The sequence below is a fragment of the Pleurodeles waltl genome, chromosome 1_2 (assembly GCF_031143425.1).
Source record: "Pleurodeles waltl isolate 20211129_DDA chromosome 1_2, aPleWal1.hap1.20221129, whole genome shotgun sequence".
NCBI classification, from domain to species: domain Eukaryota; kingdom Metazoa; phylum Chordata; class Amphibia; order Caudata; family Salamandridae; genus Pleurodeles; species Pleurodeles waltl.
In genome coordinates this window covers 746,779,945-746,804,806 of record NC_090437.1, presented here as the reverse complement: position 1 = coordinate 746,804,806, position 24,862 = coordinate 746,779,945, and the positions used below count along the sequence as shown (strand labels likewise).

The 24,862-nt window shown below is 46.7% G+C and overlaps 1 protein-coding gene across 1 annotated transcript in view; it reads right to left on the bottom strand.

The window, feature by feature from the left end:
- The window catches only part of RXFP1 (relaxin family peptide receptor 1), a 1,416,786-nt gene that overhangs the window by 1,003,795 nt on the left and 388,129 nt on the right, over positions 1 to 24,862 (bottom strand). The gene's annotated exons all lie outside the window — the stretch shown is intronic.

Below are 24,862 nucleotides of genomic sequence, written 5' to 3'. Positions count from 1 at the left end.
AAGTACAATACTTAAATGATAAAATGAAGCTCACTTTCCAGTGATTCCAAAGATTATTAGATTTTCGTCATTATTACACATAAACTTCAGATTTCCATTAACTGTAGATGAAGAGGTCAGATCAAACAGGTTTTTCCCTCTGTGAACCTGCCGATTTGTGGAAATGGGACTTAGCTATAGATATTTACACTGGGATGCGGGATTAGAAGAAGGGCATGTAGAAGGATTCATATCCATACCAAATTATCTATGTCCAAGGTGATAATAAAATCAGTTTGTTCAAGAGGGAAGAGATGAATGCTACTTTTCATTTGCAGCGAGATCTCCAATAGAAGTTAAATCTTGAAGTGTCTTTGGAAGAAACAAATTAAATCTTGAAGTGTGAGAAAATTAGGTTTACCATATGGTGCGGCTGTGCGAGCTCACCATGTAATAAACGGAAATCCTGTCTTGGGTCCTGTTGTACTCATTTGCAAAACATTAGCTCAACCCTAGGTAGATATAGCTTTCAGCAATCAGTCTTTATCAAAGGAACCAAATGCAAAGCATTTAGAAGTACCAAAACAAATTAATACAAAACAAACATGACACAAAATAAACAAATTCCACCAGAGGGTTTTGGAGATATAGATTTTTAAACAAATCATAAACCACTGCTTTTCACTCAAAATGTGAACAAACATTGGCAACTATTGCGGTTAGTGGTTACTTTGGAAACTTTTGAAAACTTTTTAAAGAGTTGTGTTCAAATGCTCTGGCCCACTTTGGGTGACCAGCTTCAACAGGGAGCAAGTGAAGGGCAACAGTAAGGCTTTCCAGGACAGTTACCTTGCAGTCAAAACAGTCTTCAGTTTGGTTCCAGGTTCTATGGACCTAGTCAAATAGACTTCAATTGAGTGGTCCTGATGCAAGAGATACAGGATGCTGAAGATGCTGAGGATGCTAACCAGGTCAACGGGGGTTGTCCTAGGGGCACCGCTTGGCCCATGAAGGCAATGGGTGTCCTTAGTCACAAAGGTCAATGTTCCTCGAAGTCCAGGCAAAGTTCAACCAAAAAGTCTACTGGTCTCCAAATTTGTGGTTCCCTTCAACTGTGGCTAGTGTCCATCTTGGGTGACCAAACTGAATCACAAATACAACTGGAATATATGACCACTGCCCTGTGCGCTCTGCAGGAAGACCAAGGACTGGATGGTCAGGTATCCTGAGTACCTTTCATACTCACTGACAGGTACTGTGAGAATCTCACAGTGTCCTCAGCTTCAGAGCACTGTACAAAACTAATGCACTACATGTAAAAAATACAGAAACAAAATCCTGGAAATACCTAACACTATACAATATTAAGTAAAAGTACCCAGAAATAATTTTGACTTGGACTCTAGTGAGACCTCCATCCCAGTTGTTCAAAATGCACCCACCCCACTCCAAAACACACTCTGATTGCACACAGCACCTACTACCTGTATGTTTATGTGAGGACTGTGTTTTAAAAGCATGTAGTCTGATGACTTACTTTGTCTGCTGTATTGTACTCCTAGCCTTAGTACATCTTTAAACAGATCTAACTTACCAGCCATGCACCAATGCAGTGTTGGTGCTACGACACATTTATTTACACATACACATCTTACACCCATATACATATCGCTTTATTCATGCGGTGCTGTTGCAAACCTGCAGTTCAGCCACCCTAAATCTTGCCCATTAAACATATTGGTGTTAACTAATAGTGTCCTTTTGCCTAGTTTAGTTTATGGTATTGTGCGAGGTATGTTATATTTTCAAACAGTATGACTTAGAGAGAAGTACAGGAAATGAGGAAAATTTAGACCACTAATGCTTAGATGGAGAATATAGTGGACCTTTCATGCTGGGAGGCCATTATTCAAATACCTGGTCAATAATCTATTTTTTCCAGCCTGTTGTTCCCGGGTGAAATATCGAGGTAACTACACATATTCACCCAGATTCAAGAAAAACACATTTTGAAGCCCTTTTTTTGGTCGAGCATTCGAGACCTCTTGTATATACTTTAGTATATACTTCTGTGAGGGCTTTCTGCTTTTTCACTGGTTTCAGTGTCCTTAAAAAATCCTTGCTTGCTAGTGGTCAATCCTTCCTCTTTGTCCCACCTTTTCCACAGTTGTACACTCCTCTGGAGCATGGCCCCAGTACTTGTATTCTTCCACTTCTGCCATTGTAGCATGTGCCTAGGAGTTAATCGCTACAGTTACAATATTAAATGTAAATTTCCCCAATCTCAGATGACCTCCACACGTCATGCGTGATGACGTCATTGATGTCATGACGAGGCCGTCTCTTTTCATTTGCCGCTGCTTGTTGGCCTCTGGATTCAAAACCTGCCTTTGAGATAAGGGAAGGAATTCTTGGGTGTGGTGCATTCCCTGCCGAGGTCGACACCTTTTACAGAAAAAGACGGGTCACGTTTGTTCTATCTGTGCCTGAAATGAGCTTCTGCGATCAGGGTACATGAGTGGGCTGGAGCCTGAAAGTGCATTGTTGTGGGCAAATACTGCACAGTTGTAGTCATGGCCCTGGTGTGCTCCTCTCTGCCATCCCCAGGGAGAGGGCTGTGAGATTTTCAATACTCTAAACTGACAAAGTTTTCCTAGAGCAAAACCACAATTTTCCAGGAGTCATATCCATTACTTGCAAAACAAATCACCAACAACACTCGCAAACGTCAAATTTGAGAAGGGTGGTTTTAAACACGGTGCCCACCAGCGAATGTGTGCACATTTAATTTGTTCTCCTTACTCCTTTAGAGCGCTTCCTAGCAAATATCTCATCTTCTATACACCCCACCCAACGCACATATTCACTGCAGTAAAATGTATCCCCCTGCTCCTTCCAGGTTGGGGCCAAGAAAGGGTTTCTACTATAAAGTGAAAACGTATTTTCTGAGATCAGCGCACATCATACAGTTTATGAACTCCTGGAAACCTGCTTTGTCAGTTCCCTTATAGGGCCCCCGCACATCTAATTAACACTTTCTGTGGCAGACAGGTGCACAAGTGAGGTTTGCCCTGGATCACAATATCCTGTTTGATGCATTACAGGACTTGTAAAGGTTTCTGACAATGTAACATCTGCTAACTAGCTAAGAACTCCAGAGCGACTCATAAAAAACTCAAGATGAATCCAATAAGTGTGTCCTCTGACACCACTTTCTCTCACACCAACACTTACCCGCCCTGTTCTGATGCCCTTCTACTATGTGGACCTTTCATTGTTGCATTGTGATGGTAAAATATCCCAGACTTGTCTTCTTCTCCGTAGTCAAGGGCTCTACATTGAAATCCTGTACTCTTAAAATCTTTCTTGTCCCATGGCTGCACTTAAAAGTAGGCATAAAGCGCCTAGAGATGACATGTGCCACAATGCAAGCCAAACAAGGCCCCAAATTAATAAGTGCAGGAATGCTCTTTCCCGTCTCAGGAAAATTGTATTTATTGTTTTTTGATTGTTTTATTGTACTCTAGTACACGCGGTAATCCACCTCCTTCACTGTCCCCGCCAGCCCTGTGCTAGAAACGCAGATCTGGGGGATAGAGATCTGACCCACCACACGTTCTCACTCTTCAAACTGCTATAGGTTTAATGTTTCTTTATGCAAGGAATCAAGCGCCATTTGAAGTGAGAAAAGATAGCTTCTCTCGTACTGCCCCCACTTAATCCAAAGCTGCCTGCAGTTTTCTGCTGTTATCCCTGCAGCCCAAGCCCCCCACCCCTGCTTCACACCCCCTTTACTGCCAACATGTGGGCAGGAAAGTGACCTGAACTGCCCACACAATGGAAATCCACCTGCATTCTTCTGTCATAAAGTCTGTAGACACAGCTGTTTTTAAACCACAGTATTATCATCATGTTTGGTGAGTGCAAACCTGCATCTTTCATCACACACCCATGGGGCTCTAGGGTCACCTGGCGGGAGATTTACAGGCAGCGCACTTGACCGCAAGCACTGCCCCGCCTGCCTGCAAACTTCTGCACGCTACAGATTAAACCTGTTGTTTTTAACATCCCGCCATGCCCTCTCCATATCGAAGCATGGAAAATAAAGTTACTTCATTCCCCTTCCACAGTAATTCCAAGCATGTCTGTTGTATAGGTGTTACTTTCTGTTTAGGTTCAGCTGGCACAGCGTGAGCTCCTGCTGTGGGGCACTGTGCTTGGCGCAAGCTCTCTCTGTGACGTGTGCTGCATGTTTACGTCATTATGTTCTCTGTAGCAGCGCACTCTGTTTATTTTTAGATAGTGTATGTTTTCTTTTATTATAGATTTGTAAGTTTCAGTTTGGAATTTGGTAGTTTAAAGTAAAGCTTGTGTGCGTGTAACATGTATTTTGAAAGGTATAACTCTAATATATATTTAAGCGCGACATCAGTTATGACAGTTTACTCTGTCTCACCGGTGCTTTTGTCATGTTGGTTGTGGGCTCCTATTTTTGAGGCTTAATAAAGAAGTTCTAAACTGGATCCCGCTTGAGAGCCTCATTTATTTTTCAAATATTAAGGCACTTGCAACATTTGACAATGATTTTCTTTAATTTGCCTTAAGTTCTTTGGAGCTCAGAACCGCATTGTTTCTTTTTTTGTAAAATTGTTTTTATTAATATTTCAGTACAAGAAAATAAACATGCCCATGTACATGAGCCTTCAGGCGTCCCACCATACTGTGTGCTCTTCTCCCTGTTCCCCCCTTTCCCAAAGCAAGAGTGACAAACATCAGAGAGCAACACATGCTAATGATCAAACCTTTCACCCTCAAATGGTGGCCTCAGCCATCCGCCCCGATATCTGAGCAAACAGAGTACAAAAACCTTACAACAAAACAAGTGTCCAATCCCTCTAATTATCAGATTCGAAGTTAAAGGCCATGGAATGGAGAGCCCCCTCCCCGAGCCTGAGGGAATAACCCTGATCCCACTCAGCCACCCTCTGCACTTTGCTCCTATACATGGAAAAGATGCAGCGCTCGAAGGCGGGGACTACATGCTGTAAGGGGAAGGCCCCGAGAGAGAAACCTGACCAGGGTGTCCCAAATAAAACCCACTGCGCGAGTCATCCATTTTGTCAGCCAGACGCTCCATGGCGAGGCCCCGCCATAGTCTTGAAAACCACAAGTTCACTGGGGGTGAGTCTACTTTCCTCCAGAAGGATGCTGACGTGGTTTTCACAGCCCCCAGCGCCAGCCATAAAATGTCTCGATCTCCCTGGGATTGATGTTCCAGCTCTGGGGCTCAGGCCCAACAGGATGTGCTCGAGTGTTGTTGGCACGGGGTAGCCCAATATCTCTTTCAGGTGTGAACAAATTTTGTTCCAAAAGGGACGGATAGCTGGGCAGTCCCACCAAATGTGTCTGAAATCCCCCAGCATGCCACATTCTCGCCAACACCTGTCAGACGTCTGGGGGTAGAATTTCTTGAGCCTCTCCGGGTAATGGTACCAGTTGTAGAACAGTTATAATGTGCTTCCCAGGCGACCATCGAGTGATTATGTTTGGCTATGTCGTGGAACAGGTGTTGCCAACGCTCCTCACTCACCGAAGCGCCCAACACTGCTCCCAGAAGAGGATGTGCTGAGGGGTCGGCGCCCTATGCACTGAAGCCAATATGTTGTACAGTTTAGATAGACTGTCCCTCTCCTCTCCTCCCTGTTGTACAAAACGTTCCACTGGAAGAAGCTCCTTGGTGGCCGCCTTCCACATGTGTGGTTGTGAGACCCAATGCACTAGTTGCATATAATGAAAGTATTCGGAAGGTGGGAAATGAAAATCCCTGCAACAGTTGGCAAGTGAACGGATCTGATCACCATGGAATAAATCTGCAATCCGCAAGCACCCCCACTCCATCGATCGAAAGGCCCTGCAGATTCCTCCGGGGAAAAAGCCTTGTTGAAATGAATGGGGGTGTGTGGTGAAAGAAAGGAAGTAATCGTATATGCCCTAGTCACCTTATCCCATACCTTAAGGGTGGTAGCAGTGGGGGTACTAAGGTAAATGTTTTGTGGATGTGCCCTTTGGGCCACCACGGGATATCCCACAATTTATCAGACTCTTGGAGGGACTACTCAGCCAAAACACGCAGCTGTGCCACGCAATAGTACTGGAGGAGGTCTGGGAGTGCCAATCCACCTCCCTCCCTGGTGGGTATAAGCACTTTGTAAGATAATCTATCCCTCGATCCTTGCCAAATAAACTGTGTGAACATCGCCAGGACCTCCGTGAAAAACTCATACGGAATATCACTGGGTAGGCCCTGAAATAGATAAAGAAAGCGAAGAAGCACTGTCATCTTGATGCTATTAATACACCCCAGCCAGGATAGCCAGAGGGATGACCACCTCTTAAAGTCTTCACGCAATGATTTAAGCAAGGGAGGGTAGTTAGCTCGGACCAGATCGGATACTCTCGGGACCAGCTTAATGCCCAGTTATGTGATTTATTTTTTAACCCAGGTAAATGGAAACATGGACGCTATAGGGACCATTGCAGCAGCGGGTACTATCAGATTAAGAAGATAAGATTTCCCCATGTTTACTCTAAAGCCTGCCACCTGCTTGAGAAGCGTCAATTCTTCTTGAATTGCCAGAAGTGACGTGCGGGGATCAGTGACGAACAGTAAAATGTTGTCACTGAACAGTGAGATTTTATGATAGTCGGCACCAAATTTAATGCCCGGAAAGTCAGGGCATGCTCGAATGCCCGCCGCCACAGGTTCCACACTGAGTGCAAAAAGCAGCAGGGAAAGAGGGCATCCCTGCCTCGTACCCCGCGACAGTTTGAAAAAATCCGAGGACACATCATTCCCTAGAATATGGGACCTGGGCTATGAATAGTTGCTCATTACCATTGTAATGAATTGTTTCCCGAAGCCAAATCGCCGCATAGTGGCCACCAGGAACGACCACTCCATCCTATCAAATGCTTTTTCAGCATTGTGCGCCAACAAAAGCGCCGGGACCCGTTTCTTAGCCACCTTTTCCATCAGATGAATGACACAACACAAGTTTGGCAGCCCTTGATAAAGGCCCGACTGATCCTGGTGGATCAGCTCCGGCATGACATCCTCTAGTCTTTTTGCCAGAATTTTAGAGTATAATTTAGCATTGAGATTGAGTAAGACAACAGGCATATAAGAGGCACAGAGCTGAGGGTCCTTTCCTGCCTTGGAAATAAGTGAGACCAGACCCTCCCCCATAGAGGGGGACTCCACCCCTCCCCCTCACATGATTAAACAATGCAGCAAGATGTCCTGCCAGCTCCGCACTAAAGCAGGGGAAGTGCGTCTATAGCCTCCTGTACCTCCTCCACCGTAAATGGTGCCTTCAGCATTTCATTTGTCTCCCTGGAGACCTGCAGGAGCTGGGAACCGTCTAAGTAACTTCCCTGTACTTGGGCAGTCGGGTAGTCTGATTGATACAGACGGGCATAAAACCTTCTGAATGCCAGTGCCTTCCCCCTCTCCGAAAAATGTTCCCCGCACTCGTCAGTAATTTGTCCTATATAATCCTTAGCTTGTTTAATTCACAGTTGTCTCGCCAGTGGAGTGCCTATCTTGTTACCCTCATTAAAGTGGGTTTTCTGAAGCCTCAACAGTGCCAATTCTGCCCTATTTGTATAAATAGATTGTAGTTTACCCTTAATGGCAACCACCCTCCTCTGGGCCTGCCATGTCGGGGAGAGCTTATGGGCCAGTTCAGCTGTTTTAAGTTCATTTTCCAAAAGGCGCTGATATTCGGACTTTAACCGAATGAGCGCTGACGCCAAGGAAATGCACGTGCCCCTGGTGACCACCTTAAAAGCATCTCAAACCAAAGGAGGGGCAGTGTTGCCCCCCATTAAGTTGGAAGATAGCTTTCCATAGCTCAGTACGAGACACGGAGTCACGAATCAGGACAGTAGGAAAGTGCCAGCGCCTGGTGGAAGGACGGGTCAGGGACCATTCCAGAGTAACCTCCACAGGGGCATGATCCGAAATAACAATCAGGTAGATGGCCATAGATCTCAGAGCCTGTCGTAGCAGTTTGCTCAGAAAGATATAATCTATCCGTGTGTAGAATCGATGAGAATGAGAAAAGAAGGTGTAATCCCTCTCCGGACCCTTGAGGGTACGCCAGGTGTCAAAGAGCCCCATGCGGAGTAAAGCAGATTTCACAGATCTAGTAAAAACGCCTGTCTGTGATCGCTGTGGGTGTGTCGTGTCTATCGCTGAATCCCAAACTAAGTTGAAATCATCCAACAAGATTATTTGGCCCTCTGCATAGCCCTCCAACTCGCCCAGGAATTGAATAAGGAATTGGGCCTGACCACTATTAGGAGCGTATAAAGTAGCTACTGTACACTGTTTGCTCCCCAGGCTGCCCTTTATCATTAAGTATCTGCCTGCCTTATTTTGCTTGGAACCCACCTCCTGGAAGTGAATCGCCCTATGGAACAAGAGGGCCACCCCACAGTGTTTCGTTGGTGCGGAAGCTGTAAAAATCTGGGGGTACAGTTTGTGTCGCAGACGGTGTCCCTCCCCCTTCTTCAAATGCATTTCCTGTAGTGCAACAATATTGTAAGGGTGATCATCAAGGTATTTCCTCAACTGGGACCTCTTTTTGGGGGAGTTCAACCCTTTAACATTCCAAGATAACACATCCAACATTACATCACAGTAACCCAAAAGTTCTTAACAAAGCGATCTACCGCATTTCTGGCAACTTGCCTCTCTCCCCACAGCCTCCCTCACCCAGCATCCCAGGTGCTCCCCAGACCCCCTCAAGCCTCTCATCCGCCAAAAAGGGATAATGGACACAAACCCAATAGAAAAAACAACTGCCACACAACCCAAACCAAATAACAAGAAAACACAGAATAGCAAGCTTCCTTTCTATCGGCATTATATGAACGGGGTATTTCACAGCCTCCTCCCCCACCAGGACCATTCATCTTTCCAAAGTCAACAAGAGTGGGGGATGACTCCTGGCCCCCCGAAAGTATCAAGAACGGGGTTTTGCTAAATCAGGCCACTGGCATGCAAGTCCCAGCTGAGCTCCCCAGAGTCAGACCATTTCTCTTGTGAAGAAGATACATCTCCAACACCCTACCTCAAATAGGACCCCTACTTGGAGCTGCCCCGCAGGCTCCCCCAAGACCTCTCCAATATCATCGCAGAACACAGACAGTTGGAAAATTTCACCTCTTGGGGGTTTTCCTCCCCCTCCTCTGCTGTCTCCATTGCTCCATTGTGGTGGAGGAGCCACCCCCCCCGCCGGGCTTTCGCGGCAGCGAAGCCTCCACCTTCTCTCTCCGGCTGTAGACCTAGCGCAGCCGCCACCTCATTGACGGTCATGAAGTGGCAAGCCTTTTTATGGAGCTCGAAAACCAGGCCAAAGAGAAATGTCCAGCGATACCCTATGCTTTTTACTCTTAGGGCCTCTGTCACAGGGCGGAACTGCTGCCGCCGAGCCAACGTCACCGGTGCAATATCCTGATAGAGGGTACAATGTGCCCCTTGAAAGGCGACAGTGTCCTGTTGTCTCGCCCATGACAGAATGCGTTCCTTCACCTTAAAGGAGCTTAATTTGACGAGTATGTCTCTAGGCTTTCTCCCTCCGCCTGCGACCCGGTTGCCCACACAACCATACCAAGAAACCAACCAACTCTCGACCCATACTTCTGACTGCTCCTCTCCCAAGAGGGGGGAGAAAAGGCCGACCACAAAGGCCTCCAGGTCCGGACCCTCGGAGCCTTCTTCCAAGCCCCGCACTCTGATGTTGTCCCTGCGTGCACGATTTTCCAAATCTTTGCATTTAAGCGTGGCCAGTTGTGCTTTAATACTCGGAATCTCACTGTCCACCGGGGCTACCTTCTGCTGCAGGTCCTGCATCTGCGTTTCCAGATCAAGAGTGCAGGCACCCACTGAGTCCACATCTGCATAGAGTGAGGATAAATTCCCATCGACATCTGCCTGAAACGTGTCCAGCATTGCCTTGAAATCAGCAGTAAGTTCCTCCCGAAGTTCCGCCTTGGAAATGCAAAGAGAGGCCAGGAGGTCCTCCTTCGTGAGTGCCATCTCTCCCTCCTGCAACAGGCCTACGCTTCCCTCTCCCACTGGGGCAAATAGTTGGAAACCCTGTTGGCCTGTGCCTTCCGCCGAGGCATATGCTCCCCCTGGGGTCATACTCTCAGAGAAGCACTCCGCCACGTGGACACACCGGGACACAGGCTCGCCCTCCTACGCTGGGGTGTCTCAGCTTCTCCTGGTGGCCCCCGCCAGGCCTCTGCTAATACCACAAGGGGAGGGGGGAAACTGGCACCGCTCCCCTCCAAGGGTGCACAAGCTCCCTCGCCGGACCACCACTCCAAGCCCTCTCAGGGGCTCTGCTCCTCTCTCCCAGGGGCCCCCTCAAGAGGCCCCAGGGGCTCCCCCAACTCACCCCAGCACGCCACACTCGGCCTCCACGGGTCACCCCAGTTGCGGCGTCTTCTTCTGCTCCTGCACCTCCAGAGGCCACCAGTCTCCCTGAGTCGCAGCACCTCTTTGGGTCCAGCTATGTTGCGTCTCCACTGCGAGGGCCCCTGTCACGTCAGGGGAGCCCGCGCCAACCCTCTCAGCATGCCAGGGGGCCAGCACCCCCCAAGGGTGCCACCCGTGATCTTCGCTCCGCCACCAGGCCGCCACCACCAGCAGTAGAGAGGCTGCTACACCTTTGGCCTCCGGGCCCACACCAACACGGGCGGCCCACCCTTCTTTTTCTGAGCAATTTCACACAATGCTCTGCTATAGAAAAAAGCTGCACTAGTGGCCATTCTAGGGAGAAATTTTGTAGGTTGGCGTGATTTAGCTAAGTTAGGCGTCATGCTTGTTCCTGGAGCAGATTTGCCTGTGAGAATATGTAACATTCCTGTATCCATTGTTCAAGTTCAGCAAAAAATGTCTGTAAAAACTATTTGTGACGCTTACCTTGAGCTCTTTAATAACACCATTGGTTGTATTAAAAATTACACACAAACACTATTTGGTTAAATAAGAATGCAGTTTCAGTAATTTATAAAGTTTGCCCTGTACCCTCCACCATCAGAGCAGAATTAAAAAGATTATTGAACCAAATGGTAAATGAGGGTATCATTAAACAAGCAGAGACTTCTGAGTGGGTCAGTCCCATAGTGATCGTATGAAAAAAGGATGGTGACATAAGCCTCTGTGCTGACCTTTGCACAATAAATAAAAACATTGTTGTAGAATGTCACCCATTGCCCAAGGTGCAAGACTTGTTAGCTAACATTGGTCATGCACGTTTTTTTCACTATTAAATCTTAAATCAGCGTACCATCAAATTCCGCTCAATCAGGTGTCACAAAATCTCACCACTTTTATAACACCATTTGGTACTTTCAAGTTTACAAGGCTACCTTTTGGCTTGGCTTCAGATGCTAGTGTCTTCCAAAGGTTAATGGACACAGTATTGGAGAGCATAGAAGGAGTTCAAGCTTTTCAAGATGATGTTCTCATCTTTGCAGAAACTTTGAATGAACACAATAGAATTTTAACCGGGGTTTTTGATAAATTTAGGGAATTTGGAGTTACTCTGCGGTCTGATAAATGCAAAATTAATGTCCAAAGTTTTGATTATTTGGGTCACATGGTCACCCCAAATGGTATTTCTTCAAAATATTCCTTAATTAAAGAAATTCAGGATGCAAAGCCCCCCAGAGATAAGGATACTCTGAGGTTGTTTCTAGGCTTCAGTGAATATTATTCATGCTTTGTTAAGGGATATGCATATGTTGTATAGCCATTAAGAAACTTGTTTAAAAAAAAGGCACCAAATATATTTGGGCTGATGATGTTGAGTAAGCATTTCAAAATATCAAGACATTGATTATAGAGGCCCCAGCATTATCACCTTTTGTGTCTGGAGGAAAATGTATAATTACTGTGGATGCCAGTCAAGTGGGTTTGGGAGCTTTGCTATCTCAACGGATTGAAGGAAAAGAAAACACCATTGCTTTTGCCTCATGTGCTCTGAATTTGGCAGAGGCACATTATAGTACAATTGAACGTGAGGCACTAGCTTGTTCATGGGCAGTGGAGAGATTTAAAAATTACATCTGGAGCACTCAATTTGACATGTTTACGGATCACAAGTCATTAATTATTCTCTTAAATGGTAATGGAACAGGGAAAGCGCCATCACGCTTAGTAAGATTAATTTCTAAGTTACATGAATTTGATTTTGTTCTGAAATATATCCCTGGAGGTAAGAAAATTAGAGCAGATTGCTTGTCAAGATTACCAGTTTCTGATGAAATTGTAGTAAGTTCTGATGAAGAATGTCTGGTGGCATCTATAGAGGACATTTTACATAATACTAGATCACTTTTTCATGAAAAATGGGTAGAAGCTACAAACAATGATCCAGTATTTTCTAAGGTTCCAACTTATATGAAGAACGGATGGCCTCGTTAAAGAAATGTAGAGATGTCATTACGTCCCTATATTCAAGGGTCTGAAGAACTATCATTGGTGACTGGTGTCTTAATGCGTGCTGACTTGTGTGTCCCTCCAAGTTCTTTAAGGGAGCTACTAACTGAAGAAGCACATAAAGGGCATTTGGGCATAAGTAGCACCTGTAAAGCTCTCAAACAATTTTAATGGTGGCCAGCTATGGAATCCCAAGTGGCCACTTATATTAGGTGAGTGTGCTACTTGGCTGGTCTCAGCTAAACATTGGAAATTGCAGGAGACATCTCTACACAACACTCCTTATCGTGACATGGCATGGGAAAAAGGGGCAATGGACATTGCAGGCCCTTTTGAATTGCTTCCATCTAGTCAAAGGTATATGATTGTTTTAATTGATTATTTTTCTAAATGGGTGTATATTAGTTTTACTGCTAATACAAATACGGACACAGTAATCACATTTTTGCAGAAGCTATTTAATTTTGAAGGTGCACCAAATGAAATGGTAACAGATAATGGTACACGTTTTACTTCACACAAAATGTATAAGTTTATGTCTCAGTGTAAAGAAATGGCTCCCTGTTGCAGTTACCCCCCACTTTTTGCCTGATACTGATGCTGACTTGACTGAGAAGAGTGCTGGGACCCTGCTAACCAGGCCCCAGCACCAGTGTTCCTTCACCTAAAATGTACCATTGTATCCACAATTGGCAGACCCTGGCATCCAGATAAGTCCCTTGTAACTGGTACTTCTAGTACCAAGGGCCCTGATGCCAAGGAAGGTCTCAAAGGGCTGCAGCATGTCTTATGCCACCCTGGAGACCTCTCACTCAGCACAGACACTCTGCTTGCCAGCTTGTGTGTACTAGTGAGGACAAAACGAGTAAGTCGACATGGCACTCCCCTCAGGGTGCCATGCCAGCCTCTCACTGCCTATGCAGTATAGGTAAGACACCCCTCTAGCAGGCCTTACAGCCCTAAGGCAGGGTGCACTATACCATAGGTGAGGGTACCAGTGCATGAGCATGGTACCCCTACAGTGTCTAAACAAAACCTTAGACATTGTAAGTGCAGGGTAGCCATAAGAGTATATGGTCTGGGAGTCCGTCAAACACGAACTCCACAGCACCATAATGGCTACACTGAAAACTGGGAAGTTTGGTATCAAACTTCTCAGCACAATAAATGCACACTGATGCCAGTGTACATTTTATTGCAAAATACACCCCAGAGGGCACCTTAGAGGTGCCCCCTGAAACTTAACCGACTATCTGTGTAGGCTGACTGGTTCCAGCAGCCTGCCACACTAGAGACATGTTGCTGGCCCCATGGGGAGAGTGCCTTTGTCACTCTGAGGCCAGTAACAAAGCCTGCTCTGGGTGGAGATGCTAACACCTCCCCCAGGCAGGAGCTGTAACACCTGGCGGTGAGCCTCAAAGGCTCACTCCTTTGTCACAGCCCAGCAGGGCACTCCAGCTTAGTGGAGTTGCCCGCCCCCTCCGGTCACGGCCCCCACTTTTGGCGGCAAGGCTGGAGGGAACAAAGAAAGCAACAAGGAGGAGTCACTGGCCAGTCAGGACAGCCCCTAAGGTGTCCTGAGCTGAAGTGACTCTAACTTTTAGAAATCCTCCATCTTGCAGATGCAGGATTCCCCCAATAGGGTTAGGATTGTGACCCCCTCCCCTTGGGAGGAGGCACAAAGAGGGTGTACCCACCCTCCGGGCTAGTAGCCATTGGCTACTAACCCCCCAGACCTAAACACGCCCTTAAATTTAGTATTTAAGGGCTACCCTGAACCCTAGAAAGTTAGATTCCTGCAACAAGAAGAAGGACTGCCCAGCTGAAAACCCCTGCAGCGGAAGACCAGAAGACGACAACTGCCTTGGCTCCAGAAACTCACCGGCCTGTCTCCTGCCTCCCAAAGATCCTGCTCCAGCGACGCCTTCCGAAGGGACCAGCGACCTCGACATCCTCTGAGGACTGCCCCTGCTTCGAAAAGACAAGAAACTCCCGAGGACAGCGGACCTGCTCCAAGAAAAGCTGCAACTTTGTTTCCAGCAGCTTTAAAGAACCCTGCAAGCTCCCCGCAAGAAGCGTGAGACTTGCAACACTGCACCCGGCGACCCCGACTCGGCTGGTGGCGATCCAACACCTCAGGAGGGACCCCAGGACTACTCTGATACTGTGAGTACCAAAACCTGTCCCCCCTGAGCCCCCACAGCGCCGCCTGCAGAGGGAATCCCGAGGCTTCCCCTGACCGCGACTCTTTGAACCTAAAGTCCCGACGCCTGGGAGAGACCCTGCACCCGCAGCCCCCAGGACCTGAAGGACCGGACTTTCACTGGAGAAGTGACCCCCAGGAGTCCCTCTCCCTTGCCCAAGTGGAGGTTTCCCCGAGGAATCCCCCCCTTGCCTGCCTGCAGCGCTGAAGAGATCCCGAGATCTCTCATAGACTAACATTGCGAACCCGACGCTTGTTTCTACACTGCACCCGGCCGCCCCCGCGCCGCTGAGGGTGAAATTTCTGTGTGGGCTTGTGTCCCCCCCGGTGCCCTACAAAACCCCCCTGGTCTGCCCTCCGAAGACGCGGGTACTTACCTGCAAGCAGACCGGAACCGGGGCACCCCCTTCTCTCCATTCTAGCCTATGTGTTTTGGGCACCACTTTGAACTCTGCACCTGACCGGCCCTGAGCTGCTGGGGTGGTGACTTTGGGGTTGCTCTGAACCCCCAACGGTGGGCTACCTTGGACCAAGAACTGAACCCTGTAAGTGTCCTACTTACCTGGTAAAACTAACAAAAACTTACCTCCCCCAGGAACTGTGAAAATTGCACTGTGTCCACTTTTAAAACAGCTATTTGTCAATAACTTGAAAAGTATACATGCAATTTTGATGATTTGAAGTTCCTAAAGTACTTACCTGCAATACCTTTCGAATGAGATATTACATGTAGAATTTGAACCTGTGGTTCTTAAAATAAACTAAGAAAATATATTTTTCTATATAAAAACCTATTGGCTGGATTTGTCTCTGAGTGTGTGTACCTCATTTATTGTCTTGTGTATGTACAACAAATGCTTAACACTACTCCTTGGATAAGCCTACTGCTCGACCACACTACCACAAAATAGAGCATTAGTATTATCTATTTTTACCACTATTTTACCTCTAAGGGGAACCCTTGGACTCTGTGCATGCTATTCCTTACTTTGAAATAGCACATACAGAGCCAACCTCCTACACTCAGCATCACATAAAACATAATAAAGTGGCTCTTTACTCACCTTCATCAAATGGTTTGGTGGGGCGTATGAACAAATTCTAAAAGGAAGGTGTTCAAACAGCTTTAGCGATGGGTCAGGATGTTGAAATGTTTTTAAAAGAAAACATTTTGTCATATTTAACCACTCCTCACAGTACTACTGGTGTTTGTCCTTTTGTGTTATTGCGCAAAAGGTTGCACAGATTTAATATGTTACCTGATTGGATTAGAAATTTTAACAAAGGTAAATTTGAGGATTTATCTAAAGTTGAAAGTTCAGTGGTTAAACAGCAAAATCAAACAAAATAACTTTTTGACAAGAAATACAAGTTAAATTTGTTGATGTTCAGGTTGGAGATTGGGTCTTAGTGAGAGTACCTTCTAGGGTTGAAAAGGGAAGTTCTAAATTTTATTTACCTGTCTAGGTTGAGAGAATTTCTAAAGGCTCAGTGCTTTTGTGGAACAAAGGTTGGTGGAGCAAGAGAGGAATTGTTAAAATTTCAAAAGAGCAAGCAAAGAAAATATTGTTAGATCAAGGACATCTAATCATGAATATAATTTTTGGGGTGATCAACAACTTATGACTTTCTCTCAAATTGATTTAAGTAGGCCAATTTTAGAAGCACAATTGTTGGAAGGTTCAGAAGTTGTGGGTCAATGTGGTGAGGAAAGTAATTCTTCTGGGCAATCATTTCATTCGGAGCAACTTTCTTCAACAGTGAAAATCAGAAATTTCAGGACTATTAGGTCTCTTAGTTTATACGTTTTAAGTTATAAGTCCTGCACTGGTTTCTAAGTAGTTGTGTAAAATTATTATAATATGTAGACACATATATATATATATATATATATATATATATACATATATATGTATGGTTTTGTTATTAAAAGGGGGGTGTTGTAGAGGTGTTACTTTCTGTTTAGGTTCAGCTGTCACAGCGTGAGCTCCTGCTGTGATGCACTGTGCTTGGCGAGAGCTCTCGCTGTGACGTGTGCTGCATGTTTACGTAAGTATGTTCTCTTTAGCAGCGCACTCTGTTTATTTTTAAATAGCGTATGTTTTCTTTTATTATAGACTTGTGAGTTTCAGTTTGGAATTTGGTAGTTTAAAGTAAAGCTTGTGTGCGTGTAACATGTTGTATTTTGAAAGGTATAACTCTAATATATATGTAAGTGCGACATCGGTTATGACAGTTTACTCTGTCTCACTAGTGCTCTTGTCATGTTTGTTGTGGGCTCCTATTTTTGAGGCATGGTAAAGAAGTTCTACACTGGATCCTGCTTGGAGAGCCTCATTTATTTTTCAAATATTCAGGCAATTGCAACAACGTCCTGTGCCTCAAAATTGTGCAACACACTGGGACAGAAATAACACAACTGGAAACATAAACAAATCCACGTGCAGCGAGTCCCACCATGCAAACACAATAAATGACTTACAGAGCACCGTCCTATTGAGAAGGAAGGGCAGATCTCAGTATGGGGGATGTTATTTACTTGGACGTTTTTGTAAATTTCAGGTTGGAGCTAAGGAGCCCTCTCTCCCTGCTTTGTTCTCTTCTCAACATTGCCCAGCCACTTCGGAACTGGCCCTTGGTCCACTCTGCCCAAAAAAAATGAGTGCCATACTCTGCCAGCGTGACCCGGACGATGATGGGCGCGGGGGCGAGGGCATTAGTACCCTAGCTGCCCTCGTGCTCACTTTTTTTTTTTTGCAGGAGGGGCTGCATCTATTTGAATAAGAAGCCACAGTCCTGTGTACTGCATGTCTTTTTTTAATTTCTCCTTTGATCCTCAAGTAGCCGAGCACTTGCCCGAATTTCTCCCCCTCCCCGAATTCTCTGATTGTTTCTCACCCCACATTTTTCCCCTACATGCAAATTACCAGGGCTATGCATTGCAGAGCAGCTGCCAGCCTGAGCTGAGTGAACAGGCAACTTGCTGAACACAATCACGTCTCCTCATATACATGTGGGAATCCTTTTTATGCATGTATTACACCCCAATTTTTACAGCCCTTACTGCTAGGGCCGGCAAATCTCTTCATATATTCAGACCTGCTCTACTCATAAAACATGCACAGTTCTGTCTGCACTGTTCAAGAGGGGCAAAAATAAACAACAACACGTTTGCGCACATACACGCAGGCAAACTCGCAGACACAAGCATGTCTGTAGGGATGCACTTTACAGAAATGCAGGGAGGTGTTCTGAAATCCTTGCACCTGTGGACTGCTGACTGTTGGGTAAGTTTATCTAAGTTGCCTTTTATTCTGTTTTTAAAACACGCATATTGTCTCACGGTGACCTCTCCCTGCGCTTATTAAAACACAAGTATTTATAATCTGTGGTTGCTGCAGGCACATCAAGTTCTGATCATATCTTATAACACTCCTTGAAAGGGAATGTCGTTACCAAATGCTTGCTGTTATAGTTAAAAACATGTTTATTTGTATGTGTTTTCCTGTATTAAAATGATTTGTTTTGGTTCAGCATAGTGTTGCATTCCGTTGGGGCCCGTGACCTTGAGAGATTCCATAGAAACAACAGATAGATGGCAGGGGGTAAAAGAAGGGGAAGGGCTCCCTAGCCAAGCACGTTTGGCATTTATTGCAGATATGAAGACATCTTTCAGACAAAGGGCGTGCCACACTCACCTGCATGTGTTAGATCCATCCAGAGGTACATAAATAAAAGAGTGCAAATAATAGAATCAACCCTCGCAAAACGCACACAGAGTCACTTGTGAGTGGTATTTTGGGTATACAAATATTGTAATTGCTTTTCTACAGTGCTTATTACCTCCGACAAGGCCTGCAAGTGCTTTTCAGTGTGGAGCACGAATTACTGTTTTGTATTGTGTAGGAACATATTAGTATGCATCCCATCGCATAAAAAGCTTTAAAAAACATCCAAGATCCCATATATGTTCAGTTAACAACTAATGTTTCTGCTACGTGAACACCGCAGCAGCACTTTTTCTTCAAATTTGTATCTGAGAGTTAAGTTGTGTTTTACTGTTCGCAAGCTCCTTTATCTGCCCCCCTCCTTGTTTTATTTGTGCCCCCCCGAAGTGAGGCTCCTCTGGGCTCTCCAGTACTAATCTCAGGGCGGTCGCAATGTCATTATTACTTGGGAACGGGGGTAAACAATGACATGACTCTTCATTTCAAGAATAGTTTTGTAAAACATGTTTGGCATTAAAATATGCAGAGGAACAATAGCAGAAGTGATCTGTAAAACAAAAGAAGTAACAAAAGAAAATCTAATTCCTTCCTTCCTCCCTTCGCCTCCGTTGTGCAACCCTGACATCAAGATGAAGCTAAATCTGGAAGCGCTCGCAGGTATATTTAAGTCTTGGCTCCCAGGAAGCTCATCTTCAGCTTAAAGCTAAGACAGATCAAGGCAGGGCCCAGAACTGTCAATGGTTTGCTCATTTCAGAACTGCACATGAAAGGCTACAGCTGTCTTACTGCACAGCCTCATGTTGAAAGTTCACCTCTGTGTGCCATCCCCATTGCTTAACTCGGGAATGTTTGGCGACAGATTATTTGTTTGACTTCATAGTTACAGGTTCGAGTCTCGACTGTCCAATGAGCATTTCGTCCCTCTGGGGTAGATAAAATAAGTTCCTTTTACTTGGGTAACAAAGACCATATGATGTCACTTGGTCAAACTCAGAGCCACTGGAGATGTGCAATTTCAAGGGTTAGCAATTTCCGCATAATTATGGATGTGCCACATAATCCATAATTTGCTGCATAATCTGCATTCTGTAACTAGAAAGATGTACTTATAGCTCAAAGGATCAAAAGTTACTAAATGCGCATTGACGTAGTGCACTGAAATTGGCATGAATTAACATGGCAGATTTAAATAAGAATGCTAAATGGCAACATTTTTATTGTTTGCTGCAGATAACAAAAGAAGGTAAATGGTAGTGCTTTAGTTATATGTAGGGCCACTGGAATTATGTGGCAGGGAAAGACCAAATTATGAGGCAGGGTTGACCAGTTTATGTGGCAAGAAATATAAAACATAATATACTGTTCCTTCGATGCAGTTGAAGGACGCAGATCCAAGCACGGGGTCTCAGAGCAGAGATAACTAACTTTACCACTCCAGGAGCTGCTCTCCTGAAGGACTGGAAAAAGCAGGCCAACCCAGTGCTCTTTTTGAGACTGGCATCCTGTGCCTGTGCTCCACCCAGCTGTCTAACACAGCTTGGTTTGGAGAGGTCTGAGATACACATCAGGCTGGCCGTCGCAAGACAGCTGGCCAAAATACATTCACATTTAAGGCTTTAGGCTGAGGTGTTCCTGCTGCCAATCCGCAGGAATGGCCCTGCCTCCCACCCTCTCACTTGGTCTACACAGGCCTGCTTGGCCCTTTGTAATGTAAGTAATAACCATTTTATTATAATTTACTTTTGCTATGGTTGCAGTCTCGCAGCAGGGAGAGGGACGTCCTCCACCCTAGAGAATGGGCTGCCTCTGGTAGCAGCAAACAACCAATTGTAACTACCATCACTGCCAAGGCAGCTTCTTCAGCTGTGTGGCCCTGGTGCTGAACCAGAAGGTCAGCCAGCATACTCTTGGAGTTCACCTCTTCTGTCTGGGTCTCAGGGATGATGTTCCTCAAGTCAGGCACCACAGGCACAGACCTTTCTTTGCTAGACCAGGAGCAGTAGGTGCACTCCAGCCTTTAGTGCTGCATCTCTGTCAGGTCCAGGGAACATTAGGGCAGTCCTTCTTTGGTTCTCTTGCCAGTGCAAATGTGGTCTGAGATCTGGGTACCAGTGGTTTCACTTTTGAGCCCACAACTTGCCCTTGAGGGATGTAGTAACCACTAGCCAATGGGTTACCAGGTTTCCTCCTGCCTGATGATGACTTTCTGCAATATGTGTCATCTAGCAATCTCACAGTGCAACATTCTGTCCACTTCCAAAATGGCTTTCCTCCTTTCTCTGTGTATGTAGCTTGGTGGCCCACCCTAGAGGTGTGGGTACCCGAGGGCAACACACCCACAGGAAAACCGGTTTGGCAACTGTTCCTAAAGTTTGTTTTTGCTCAAAAGTTACATTAGATTTGGCATCAAGTCAGGCTTAATGTAATGATTCTTTTGCTAGCTTGAACTGCCAACTTCAGATGTTCCATTCAGGAGTTCACACAGCTGAGTTGTCAGCATGTAACTCTGTATGTTTGTTACTGGGACTATTACATTTTCTACAGTAAAAAAACGATTTGGGCTTTGTACCGTTAAGGACATATGAAAATATATGTCGATATGTCCTACTTTTTAATATACAGCAGCCTGCCTTAGGACTCAAAAGGTGTACCTTAGGGGTGAATTATGTTTGGGGGGTGTGGCCAACCAAAGATACTGCTGGACACGAGCCTGTGAAGTGCGGCATTACCGGCCCTCCTGGAGGCATAAATCATGACCTATGGGGACTGTGCAGATACAGGGACAGGGTCCCAAGACTCCCAGCTGACCTACCAAGACTACAAAAGGCTGGACCGGCCCTAGAGGACCAGAATCCAATACCACTGACACATTCGATCATGGAGCCGAACCCTGATGTGGGTGGGCAGCAGCCTGCGGCCTAGCATCCATGCGCAATGCCAGTGAGTCAGTAAGAGATTGTGTGGGGGGGCTGGGCACGAGTCTGCTAACAGGGCTCTCTTTCCTCGTTGGCTGATGGGCCAGCCTGATGGGCCTTAACAAAATGGCACAGGCCTGTCACTGAGCCCCGAGTGCAGGGAGAGTAGCCTGCCTGACAGCGGGGAGCCTAGGACATGGTGTGCATCCCTGCTGAGGGTCTGACACAAGATAATTTAGTGACAGGCCCCCCCACCTCCTCTACTGAAGACTGGGATCCCTGAGATGGCTGGCAGTGCTGCCCTGAGACAACAAGAAGTCTTGCATTGTTCCCGGGCTTGCTTGCCCCACTGTGTGAACTGATGAGGATCTACATAAGCTGCTGAGCAGAGACATCAACTCTGCAGGAGGAATCCCGCCTGTTGTCCAGACCGTGCTGCTGCTCAAGAACATGACATGCCACAAATTGGCAGATGTGGCACTGCAACCAGGCCTGAGGACCTGCGTTGCCCCTACATTTGTTTACCGCCCTGCACAGCAGAGAAGACTAGGAGCTTAATCATTGTGCCAATAGGAGCCCGAGAGGTACTGTGCATCCCCTGGGGGCGGGATGACAAACTAGAAACTGGAGGACCCCTCCCAACATCCTGGGGGCCAGAGGGTGCTGGTTTGCTGCACCTGAAGCTGGTGAGTTGGCCCCACAAAAGAAAAGGGGCACCGCCAGGGAGCACTGACGAGAAGGACTGGACCTTGGAAAGTGACGACCGGTCCAACACAGGTGTCTGAACACCAGCTGCGACAAGGACTAAGGTGAGCCGGGGGTGCTTGTGCTGGCTGGGGGCCATAGTTGGCCCTTGGGGGCATTGAATTGTTCTGTGGCTCATGCATATCCTCCCCAGCAGTCCAAGGAGTTGGCTTGGTTGGTCGCCGGGAGGGGCTGGGGTGGGGAGTGGCCGGCGTCTCTGAGAGTTGAAAGCGGATCTTGGCGCAAGGCTCCCCATGCCCATTGCCATTGGAGACAATGATCCTGGGAGCGCTGGGAAACAGACCGGTGTGAAAGATGGTGCACAATAAGCAGATGCGACAATTCCCACGGCCTGCTTTACAACGAGACCCGGGATTAACTTAGCTTTTTATCCTGGCCTGTACAGAGTGAGGGATTAGAGGTGCACACAGTGGCAATACTAGCAGCCATTGAGGACACTAAGTTGGCACTGGAGGGCAAGATTGATGCAGTGGTAATAGACCTCGGCCTCCAGCGAGCAGATCACTGCACATTGGTGGACAGGGTTGGGAAAACGGAGATTGTGGTGCAACAGCTACAGCCAGTGGCCATAGACCACGATAAACAATTGCAAACCTTTCAGCAAGAAGTGAGGTCGCTCTGGGACATAGTGGAAGATGCAGAGTGTCGCTTCCCCGCAACAATGTTCGAGTGGTGGGCCTCCCTGAAAGCAGTGAGGGGTCCAGTATGGAACTTTGTATTGAAAACTGACTCTTGAAGGTGGTCGTGGACAGAAAGGCTTTTAAGTTCTCCACGGTTGAAAGAGCATATAGGGTGCTGGGAGGCCCTTCAAAACTGGGAGCACCTTCTAGGTCAATGGTACTCTGTCTACTCAACTAGTAAGATAGGTATGATACCCTCTAATGTGCCTGAGTGCACTCACCTTGCAATGTGGAAGGGGGATCGTGACTACAATCAGACAGTTCAGCACCCATGAAAAACATTCATAGCTATAAAAGAACAACTGGGGGCCCTAGACTTGAAATATGTATTCCTCTTCCCCACCAACCTACGAGTAGTGCACCAAGACCTCACCCATATTTTCACCTCCACTGCGGCGACTTGCACCTGACTGGAGAGCAAAGACTGAAGTTGGCTGATTGCGCAGGAAGCCCCAGAACAGGGAGACTGGACTGTGCCCTGATCCAAACAGAAAGCCAATCAAAGGCAGCTCCGACGAAGGTCCAAGTGGTGACAGAACGGGCAAAGGTAGTAATGGAACTACAATGCACATGCTCGATACCCACATGAAATAAATAGGCCGAGCTGGCACATACCTTCGAGGATCAAGATGACACATATGTAGATTCCATGCTCAGTGGGCCAGTGGTGACACCAATGACTGTGGACCTGCTTGGGTGAAAGCGTGGTGGCTGATGCGACTCCGAGCATTGACTGAGCCACGTACTGACCCCATGGGCCCATTTCACTGAGGGTACATGAAACCACTGTTGTATGAGCCAGGAGGGCCATGCTCTCACTTGGTGGTGTTACAATGTTGGGGCAACAGACATCTCGGGCACTGGGGAGGTGAGTAGTTCTAAGCTCACAGCCCAAGGTGAATAGGAGGGGGTTGTTCTGGGTAAGGGGCTTTGTTTTCCAACACCCTGGACAAGACTTATGGTTCCCAAGGGATTAGGACAGGAAGATGCACCAGAGAGGCTAAGGATCAATGGGGAGTAATAAGACAGATGACTCGTGCCAAGGTTTGACACTCAAGATTTTCTCATGGAACATCAATGGCCTGGAGGACAAACTTAAGCAAAGGGTGGTGAGGAAGTACTTGCTACGACATGACCTCAATATAGTCCTGCTACAGGAAACTCACCTGGTGGGTAATAACTGTGGATTTCTGGGTAGAGGCAGGTAGACATTGCTGGTGCATGCAGGTTTAACAGGGGATCCAGTGGGGCTGGGAATCTTGGTATGTCGATTCCTGTCACTGGAGGTAATCCACACCTGGGTAGACAAGAACGGTGCCAGGCCGCAATCCACAGCTGATGCCAGGAGGAAGACACGATTATTGGGTTATTGTATTTTTTCCTAGGCTTACAATGCCTAGGCTTGGAACACATGAGGACCTGGTTTACAAGTACCCCAGACACACTCACTATTATTGGTGGTGACCTCATCTTGACTATACAGGAAGACATTCACCCCTTCTCACAGTGTTCCAAACGGGCATACCAAGTCAGGCAGTAACATGGAGACTGGACATCTGTGAACTAAAGGACAGGGAAACCAAACAGATGGTCACTATGGACACTGCCAGATATTTTGCAGAGAACGAGGGTTCGGTCCAGTTGGCATCCAACCTGTGGGAGGTCTATAAGGCAGCCCTGCAGGGTCAGCTAATAGCATGGAGGGTGGGTTTGAGAAGGGATAGAGAGAAGGAGTGTCAATAATTTGAGGAGAAATTGCTGCATTGAGAGGCCGACTATGTGGCTACCCCCATAACAGACCGGACCTATAGTGCTGAAGAAGTGAGGCAGGACTATATGGCTCTGGTATGGCAGGAAGCGAGAGCTCAGTTCTGAGCCACTCAGGGCAGGTTATATGACGTGGGCAACAAAGCTGGCAAACTCCTTACATGGCTGGCCAAGAAGGAAGAGTGGCAGCGGTGGATTAGAGGGATTAGGACAGAAGAGATGAGGATAAGGGAGACTTCCCAGGACATCGCTCGGGTTTGCATCTTATCTAGAGCAGCTCTACCAGACTCTGACCGCACCTGATCAGG